A 9,170-nucleotide genomic window follows, 5' to 3' on the forward strand; every position below is an offset into this window, starting at 1 on the left:
ATCCAGGGAAAGCTAATGTTGTAGCAGATGCCTTAAGTCGCCGATCTATGGGTAGCTTAGCACATGTAGAGCCCGAGAAAAGACAATTAGCTAGAGAGATTCATCAATTGGCTTCGTTGGGGGTTCGGTTAGTAGATTCTGAGGATGGTGGAGTTGTACTCCAAAACACTGCAAAATCATCCCTCATAGCTGAAGTCAAGGAAAGGCAGTACGAGGACCCAGAGTTGGTCGAGTTGAGAGAGCGAGTTCCGCAGCAGAAGAAGCCATTGTTAGAGCTCAAGGGAGATGGGGTTCTCAGATATAGGGGTCGTTTATGTGTTCAAGATGTAGCAGGGCTACGAGACAGGATTATGTCAGAGGCACATTATTCATGGTATTCCACCCATCCTGGGTCGACGAAGATGTATCATGACATTAAGGATGTGTACTGGTGGAACGATATGAAGAAGAACATTGTTGAGTTTGTCGCCCAATGTACTAGTTGCCAGCAAGTGAAGGTAGAGCACCAGAAGCCCGGAGGGCTAATGCAGACTATAGAGATCCCGACATGGAAATGGGAGGCGATAAACATGGACTTTATCACGGGTTTACCTCGTTCTAATCGTAAGTTCAATTCCATATGGGTGATAGTTGATAGGCTCACGAAATCAGCTCACTTCCTACCAGTCAGATCTACATATACAACAGAAGATTATGCAAAGTTATATATTAAGGAGATAGTGCAGCTACACGGAGTACCGGTTTCTATTATATCTGACCGTGGGGCTCAGTTTACAGCATATTTTTGGAGGTCATTTCAGAGAGGTCTAGGGACTCAGGTGAATCTCAGCACAGCTTTTCATCCACAGACTGATGGACAAGCCGAGCGCACAATTCAGACGCTCGAGGATATTTTACGAGTATGTGTGTTGGATTTTAAAAGAAGTTGGGATGAACATCTACCTCTTATCGAGTTTGCATATAATAACAGTTACCACTCCAGTATCCAGATGTCTCCGTACGAGGCTTTGTATGGGCGTAAGTGCAGATCTCCTATAGGGTGGTTTGATATTGGAGAATCTGGGTTACATGGGCCAGACCTGGTTCAGCAGGCCATAAAGAAAGTAAAGCTTATACGGGAGCGACTGTTGACAGCTCAGAGTCGTCAGAAGTCATATTCTGACGTGCGGCGACAAGACTTAGAGTTTAGGATTAATGACTGGGTATTCTTAAAGGTATCACCTATGAAGGGCGTGATGAGGTTTGGCAAGAAAGGCAAGCTTAGCCCACGGTATATTGGGCCTTATAGGATCATTCGGAGAGTGGGCCAAGTAGCTTATGAGTTAGAGTTGCCCTCAGAATTGGAGTCTGTCCATCCGGTTTTTCACGTATCTATGCTACGGAAGTGCATTGGCGATCCTACCCGAGTGGTGCCCACGGATGATGTACAGATTACAGAGGACTTGTCATACGAGGAAATTCCAGTTGCCATCCTAGACCGACAAATCCGCAATCTACGAAATAAGGAGGTAGCTTCCGTAAAGGTTTTATGGAGGAGCAAGAATGTAGAAGAGATGACGTGGGAATCGGAGGAAGAAATGAAGTCTAAATACCCCCACCTATTTCAAACTGAAGATATGGTTCGAGATGGGACGCTACAACATAGCTCTATGTAGGCTAGCAGGTCATCAGGTAAGCTTTTATTTTTCACTTTCAATATTTATGATTTACGGTCGGTGAGGCAAATTGCTGCTATTTATAAAGATTGGCCATATGTGGCATGCATAGTATGTTTCTGGCTACGTGCAGGTTGGTTTTAACCTAGTGTACGAAGGATACTTTGGCAAAATTTTCCAAAGTCTCTAAGAGTAAACATTCGAGGACGAATGTTCCCAAGGGGGAGTGATGTTACACCCTATATTTTCGTACGTAAAAATGCGTCGTAAGAAAACTAATGTAGGACCAAAAATGAGATAATTTTTAAAAGTATATAAAGTAAGTTAATCATGTTACCTCTGAGGTTACAAATATTGAAGATCATGAACAACAAGTACAAAGAGGTTTGGACAGTTCAGAAGCTAAAGCAATTAAATAAAACAATGTTTCGTCGAAAGTCGACAAATTGGGAATGTCATAACATGTACCTTTGGGGTGAGACTAGGGTGCTTAAAATGATAAGGAGATTATTTTATGATTTATATTAGTCGTATGACATCCGTGTGTTATGTTTTGAAGTCAAGCGAGTTGTGGAACAACAGTCGATGAAAGTCATCACAAGTTACATTCATAAGTTTTACTTAAACTTTGGGTCAAATGTAACTGCAATTGTCTCCCAATATACTTAGAGTTATGGGGTGTTCCACCCATAAAATTAAATATCTATGAGTCTATTTTCCAATGTATTAAACCATTTGTCAATACGACATCGGAGTAGAGAGATATGGGCATTTTTTCGATACTGCACAAGCTGCTAGGTGACAAGTAGGTGTGTCACCTACTTGCTTAAATGAAAGCCCAAAAATGGGCCAGTTCGGGTCGTCCAAAGAGACCTTTTAAAGGCCTATTTTCTTCATATATAAGACTTAAAATAGAGCATAATAACCAGACATAAGCTCTACAAAGAATCCTCCCAAATATTTTTCACAAACCCTAATTTATTTTCTCTCCCTTTCAAGTTCTAATTGGAGGTAAAACCTAGAGTTTGAAGAACCAAGATAGGAGCTGAGTTATCCAACAAATAAGGTGAGTTTACTGATCTCTTTCATCCATTTTTTCTGCTGTAAATTCATGGTAAGTCATTCTATACTTGTAAGAACTCACGGGACGGTGATCGGAAGCCATGAGTTCGAGTTATTCACTTGTAGCAGACTGTTTTGTGGACTGTTTTGTGTTGCTGTTGGGTTGCATATTTTACTACTGTTTTGTGGAGTTTTGGAGGAGGAAGGGGGTGTAGAAACACCATATAAATGTAGGGTGGTTCGCTGGTCATTCGTCATAACATTTTCGGGTCGTTTGACACTACTACGGTGGTCGTTTTGTGTATGAAGAGATTGGGGTGTGTTGGGCTGTTTTGTAGTATTTTATGGCATATATAGGGCTGAAAAATGGTTTATATATGTTTTTATTGTTCTGTTCTTGTATTGTTGGTGTTATCTTGAATTTGGAGGAAGTAAGGATTATAGGGGAGATGCTGCCCGTTTTAATATAAAATAAGTTTGTCGTTCGTTGTGCGATAGTTGTACCTTTCGTAACTTAACGATAGTATTATTATCATTCTTGTAGATTAAGGTGCGAAGAGGTGAGTTCAACTTGGTGATTGGAAAGATTGTGATAAGGTATGTTAAGGCTAAGCCCTTCCTTCATTTTGGCATGATCTCGTAGCTACATGTGTTAATAATGAGACATAAAGAGAAGTTCGTATTCATGAATTTATTCACATTATTCTAGTCTCATAAGTTACAATATTATTCCTTATCGAGACTTCATATTCAGTTTAGTTTTGTCTTTATTCAGTCAAGAGAGCAGAGGGTCTATATATATATACAGTATTACACTATTTTCACCACCATCGAGCTATAATCGGTGTTACACTATTTTCACCACCATCGAGCTATAATCGGTGGGCAGGCCCCTATTGGGCAACCTCTGATCAGATGGTAAGTTATTTATACCGAGCCTACTGTGGCCGAGCACCTATGAGCGAGCCCAAGATGGCCCAGATACAGAGCCCAGTATGGCCGAGCGCCTATGAGCGAGTCTACTACGGCCGAGCATTTACACGTACCGAGCCTTATAGGGCCGGACATTTATTTTACTTACTATATTGAAGGAGTTTAGTCACTATCAGCAGGTAAGTATATCTCCAGATCATCTTTAACTCCCAGTTACTTCCAGTTATTATATTATCAGTTCAGTTTCGATTTTCAGTTATGTTATTGCCTTACATACTCGGTACATTATTTCATACTGACGTCCCTTTTCTGGGGACGCTGCATTTCATGCATGCAGGTTCAGATAGACAGACAAGTAGACCTCCTCAGTAGGTGTTTCCAGAGTTTAGCCTGATTGATAAGCTCCACATCCTTCGGAGTTATCGGGTCTAGGTTTTTGTGTGCATCTTATGTATGTATTTATATATATAATATGGGTAGGTCGGGGCCCTGTTCCGATCACAATATATCTATCAGTAGAGGCTTGTAGACATATCCTGTTGGTTAGTGCAGTATATTGGGTTTGTAGGCCTGGTATGTATATTTGATGGTTTGTCAGTTGTAGTAGCTATGACGTCCTTGTCGGTCTAGCTTTATATTGATGTTTAGTTAGCGCTAGTTTCCATTCAGTTTTATATTTTGCTTCGCAAATTGTCTTGCAAGGTGGCCCCATGGCCAAAGTATGACATTATATGTTCAGAGTCCCTTAGTCGTAATTTGGTATGCCAGGTTAGGTGAGGCACCAGGTGCTTGTCTCGCTCCTAGGTTCGGGGCGTGACACTTCAGAGGATTGAAGAGGTGGCTTATAAGCTTGCCTTGCCACCTAGCTTGTCGAGTGTGCATCCAGTATTTCCTGTTTCTATGCTTTGGAAGTGTGTTGGCGATCCGTCTCATGTTTTGGATTTTTGCACAGTTCAGTTGGATGTTGATTTGACTTATGATGTGGAGCCGGTGGCCATTTTGGATCGGCAAGATCGAAAGTTGAGTTCAAAGGATATAGATTCAGGGAAGGTGCAGTGGAGAGGTCATCTTGTTGAGGAGGCTACTTGGGAGACCGAATGGGACATGCGGAGTAGATATCCACACCTATTTGAGACTCCAGGTATATTTCTAGACCCGTTTGAGGACAAATATTTGTTTAAGAGGGGGAGAATGTAACGACCAGGCCGATCGTTTTGAGAGTTGTAGCCCTGTTCCCCCATTTACTGTTCCATTTGTGCTTTATAGCTATTATATGACTTATCGGGTTAGTTGGTTCGGGTCCGGAGAGATTTCAAAATGAAATGAGACACTAAGTCTCATAATGGAAAGTTTAAGTTGGAAACGTTAATCGGATATTGACTTATATGTAAACGACTTCGGATTTGAATAATGATGATTTCGTTAGCTCCGTTAGGTGATTTTGGACTTAGGGGCGAGTCCGGATTGTGATTTGGAGGTTCGTAGTAGAATTAGGCTTGAAAAGGCGAAAGTTGGAATTTTGGAAAGTTTGACCGGGAGTGAAATTTTTGATATCGGTGTAGGATTCCGATTCCGGAAGTTGGAGTAGGTTTGTGGTGTCATTTGTGACTTGTGTGCAAAGTTTGATGTCAATCGGACGTGATTTGATAGGTTTCATTGTCGTTTGTAGAACTTGGAAATTTCAAAGTTCATTAGGCTTAAATTGGGGTGCAATTCGTGTTTTTGATGTTGTTCGAGGTGATTTGAGGGTTCGACTAAGTTCGTATGGTGTTTTAAGACTTGTGCGTATGTTTGGTTGAGGTCTCGGGGTCCTCGAATTGATTTCGGGTGGTTAACGGACTTGGAATTTGATTTGAGAAGTTGCTGAAGCCTGTGTGCTGCTGGTGTAATCGCACATACGGAGCGGGCAAAGGCCGCATAAGCAAAGGAAGGAAGGGGAGCTGGACTCCATTGAAGCGGAGGATATCACGCAGGGGCATGTCCGCAGGAGTGGATGTGGGAGCCGCAGACACAGAGGTCACCACAGAAGTGGGTATTTTGTCGCTCCTGCAAGGCTGCAGAAGCGGCTTAGGTGTCGCAGATCCGGAAGGCCTGGAAAGAAACTATATACGCGAGGGTTCCAAGATTTCCACCATTTCAAACATTTTGAGCTCGGATTTGCAGAGATTATTTTGGGGATTTGAATGACCAATTCGTGTCTGATTTTGATGAATTTGGTATAACTAGACTCGTGAGTGAATGGGCTTTCGGGTTTTGTGACCTTTAGTGGATTTCGAGACGTGGGCTTGGGGGCCGGGTTTGAGCCGATTTCGGATTTTTAAGTTATGACTTCGTAATTTCTTGTAGAATTGATTCCATTGGCCCGTATGGATTGTATTGTACTGATTGTGGCTAGATTCGGGTCATTTGGAGGCCGACATGCGAGGCAAAGGCATATTGGAGTAGGGATTTGCTCGGATTGAGGTAAGTAACACTTCTAAACTTGGTTCTGAGGGTTCGAAACACCGAACTTATGTGTTTTGTGATTGGTATTAAGGTGACGCGCATGCCAAGTGACGGGTGTGCGGGCCTGCACCGCGAGAATTGAGACTTGGTCTATTCCATGGCACTTGTAATTGGTTCTATCTTGTTGATATCCGTGTTTTCAACATGTGATAAAGTAATTGAGCTGTCACTCATGCTAGATATCTTGTTTAGGCTTTATGCTGGTACTGTTGGGACCCATAGTGGTCGTTTCTTGCTGTTGTCGTACTGATTTCATTGATATTGCGTACTCAGTCATATTCATTCATTTCATATCATATCTCAGTCTCTGTTGTTATTTATTGATACATCATATCATTATTTTCGGGCTAGTATCATAACATTGTAAGCCCGTGAGAGAGAGAGACTGGAGAGATTGATGACTGAGTGAGGTCGAGGGCCTGATTATGAGTGACATTTATGGGATTGGGTTGCACGCCGTAGTGGTATTACTGATTTATGATAGCGCTTGGGCTGAAGGAGCCCCTCCGGATTCTGCACACACACCCCCAGTGAGCGCGGTTGATTATATTGAGGGATGGATCTTCCCTGGACATGGATCTTGTCCGAAGCATTATATACCTGGAAATGGATCTTCTCCACGGGTTGGATTGGCCCTACTCGGTACTGGGTGACTGATGGTCAGTGATGTATATATTTCGGGATGGATCTTCCCTGGGCCGTATGTGCCATTTACAGTACCGAGTGATTGAGCATTTGAGAGGGTGAGCACATGGTGCGTCACATACAGCATGTGCATTGGCATTGTAGAAGTAGAGGAGTTATATTCTTCATATCATTCAGATTTGATCCATTTTACTGTTTTGAGATATCTATCGAACTTGAAAGCATGTCTGCGTTTCTTCATTGTTATTTTCTATATTGAACTGTGCCGGTTGAGTTCGTCACTACTTTCAGTCCACAGTTTGGATTTGTTACTTATTGAGTTTGTTGTATTCACGATACACCCTGTACCTCGTGTGCAGATCTAGGTGCTTCTGGTTACGGCGGTTGTTGAGTGAGGAGTCGATATCTCGAAGACTATCGAGGTAGCTGCATGGCATTCGCAGGCCTTGACTCTCCTTCATTATATTTATTTGTATTTTAGTTCTTATTTCCTCAGACATTGTAGTAGGCTGTATCCTGGTATAGATGCCCATGTACTCGGTGATACCCCGGTTTTGGGAGAGATTTGTATGGCGTTGTGGTTTTATTTCATTTTTTAAAGGTTTTTCTTAAATATTAACTGCTTCCGTTTAATTTTCAAACCTTTTATTTGGTTGAATTGGTTGAGTAGTTGGCTAGCCTAGTTCAACGATAGGCGCCATTACGACAGTCAGTTTTTGGGTCATGACAACAAATACGGAAAAGGCATTGCAAAAAGTGACGCTTGATCAGCCTTGATAATGTTGCAAAGCATGAAATTCTTCGCAAATGCAAAGACAAACTCTCCGCAAAAGCGACCTCTTGTTCACAATTGCAGTCACCCCCTGCCCAGATGCCCATCGCAAATGCGATCCTAAAGTTTGCAAAAGCGAACATTCCAGCCCACCTCGCAAATGCGATACCCTCCTCGCAAATGCAAATAGGATCTTGCATTTGCTAGACCTGCAACATCAACAAAGCACTAGCAATTTGAAACTCGCTCAAAACACTCCTAAAAACGTCTGAAACTCACCCGAGCCCTTGGGGCTCCACACTAAAAAGCCACACAAGTCTAAAAATATCATACAAACTTTTGCAAGATGAAAACACCAAGATAACATCTGAAACCACGAATCGAACACCAAAACGCATGAAATCCACAATGAAACTCAAGAATCGCTAAAATCACAACCAAACATCCGATTCCTACCAAACCAACTCGGAATGACACCAAACTTTGCGTACAAGTTCAAAATGAAAAAACGAACCTAATCCAATTCTCGAAACTAAAATCCAAATCCAATAGCCATGAAGCCAATCATGGTCAAACTTAGGAAATTTTTAAACCTTCAAATTGCCAATTTTCGGCAAAAAGATCCAATTCAACCTAGGAACCTCCGAATCCAATTCCGAGCATACGTCTAAGTCCAAAATCACCATATAAACCTATTAGAACCATCAATGCATCATTCTTGGGTCATTTACACAAAAATCAACCCTCGATCAATATTTCCAACCTAAGCTTCCAAACTGAGAACCAATTGTTCCAAATCAACCCAAAACCGCCTTGAAACAAAACCAACCATTCCCGCAAGTCATGAAACCAAATATTCACCAACATGAAGCTTCAAAAGAGGAAACGTGGCTCAAATACACAAAACAACTGGTCGGGTCGTTATATTCTCCCCCTCTTAAACAAACATTCATCCTCAAATGAGTATAGAGACATACCTGGAGTGCCAAAAAAATGAGGATAACGAATCCGCCTATCATGCTCGGTCTCCCAAGTGGCCTCTTCGACTGGTTGACGTCTCCACTGAACCTTCAACGATGCAATATTCTTCGACCTCAACTTCCGGACCTACTTGTCCAAAATAGCCACCGGCTCCTCAACATAGGTCAAATTCTTTTCCAATTGCACCGATCTAAAATCTCACACATATGACGGATCACCATAGTACTTCCGGAGCATAGATACATGGAACACCGGGTGAACTCCAGATAAGCCGGGTCAAAATGCAAGTTTGTAGGCCACCTCACCTACTCTCTCAAGAATCTCAAAAGGACTAATATACTAAGGGCTCAACTTGCCCTTCTTACCAAACCCCATCACACCCTTTATGGGTGAAACTCTGAGTAGAATGATGAGCGTAAAATGCACACTTAAATTCTGCTCGCTAATCAAATATAGTATAGTAGAATATCAAATCCACAGGGATTGGATTTAAACAGTATTCTCGTAGTTTCTAGCTTGGTTGCTATCCAAGATGATCAATAGTTAAAATTTATAATATGTCTAACTAAAATTAACTAAGAATCTAGAACTATGGACTAATGACAATCGAAACAAAG

This window comes from Nicotiana tomentosiformis, chromosome 12, assembly GCF_000390325.3.
Source record: "Nicotiana tomentosiformis chromosome 12, ASM39032v3, whole genome shotgun sequence".
Classification (NCBI taxonomy): Eukaryota; Viridiplantae; Streptophyta; class Magnoliopsida; order Solanales; family Solanaceae; genus Nicotiana; species Nicotiana tomentosiformis.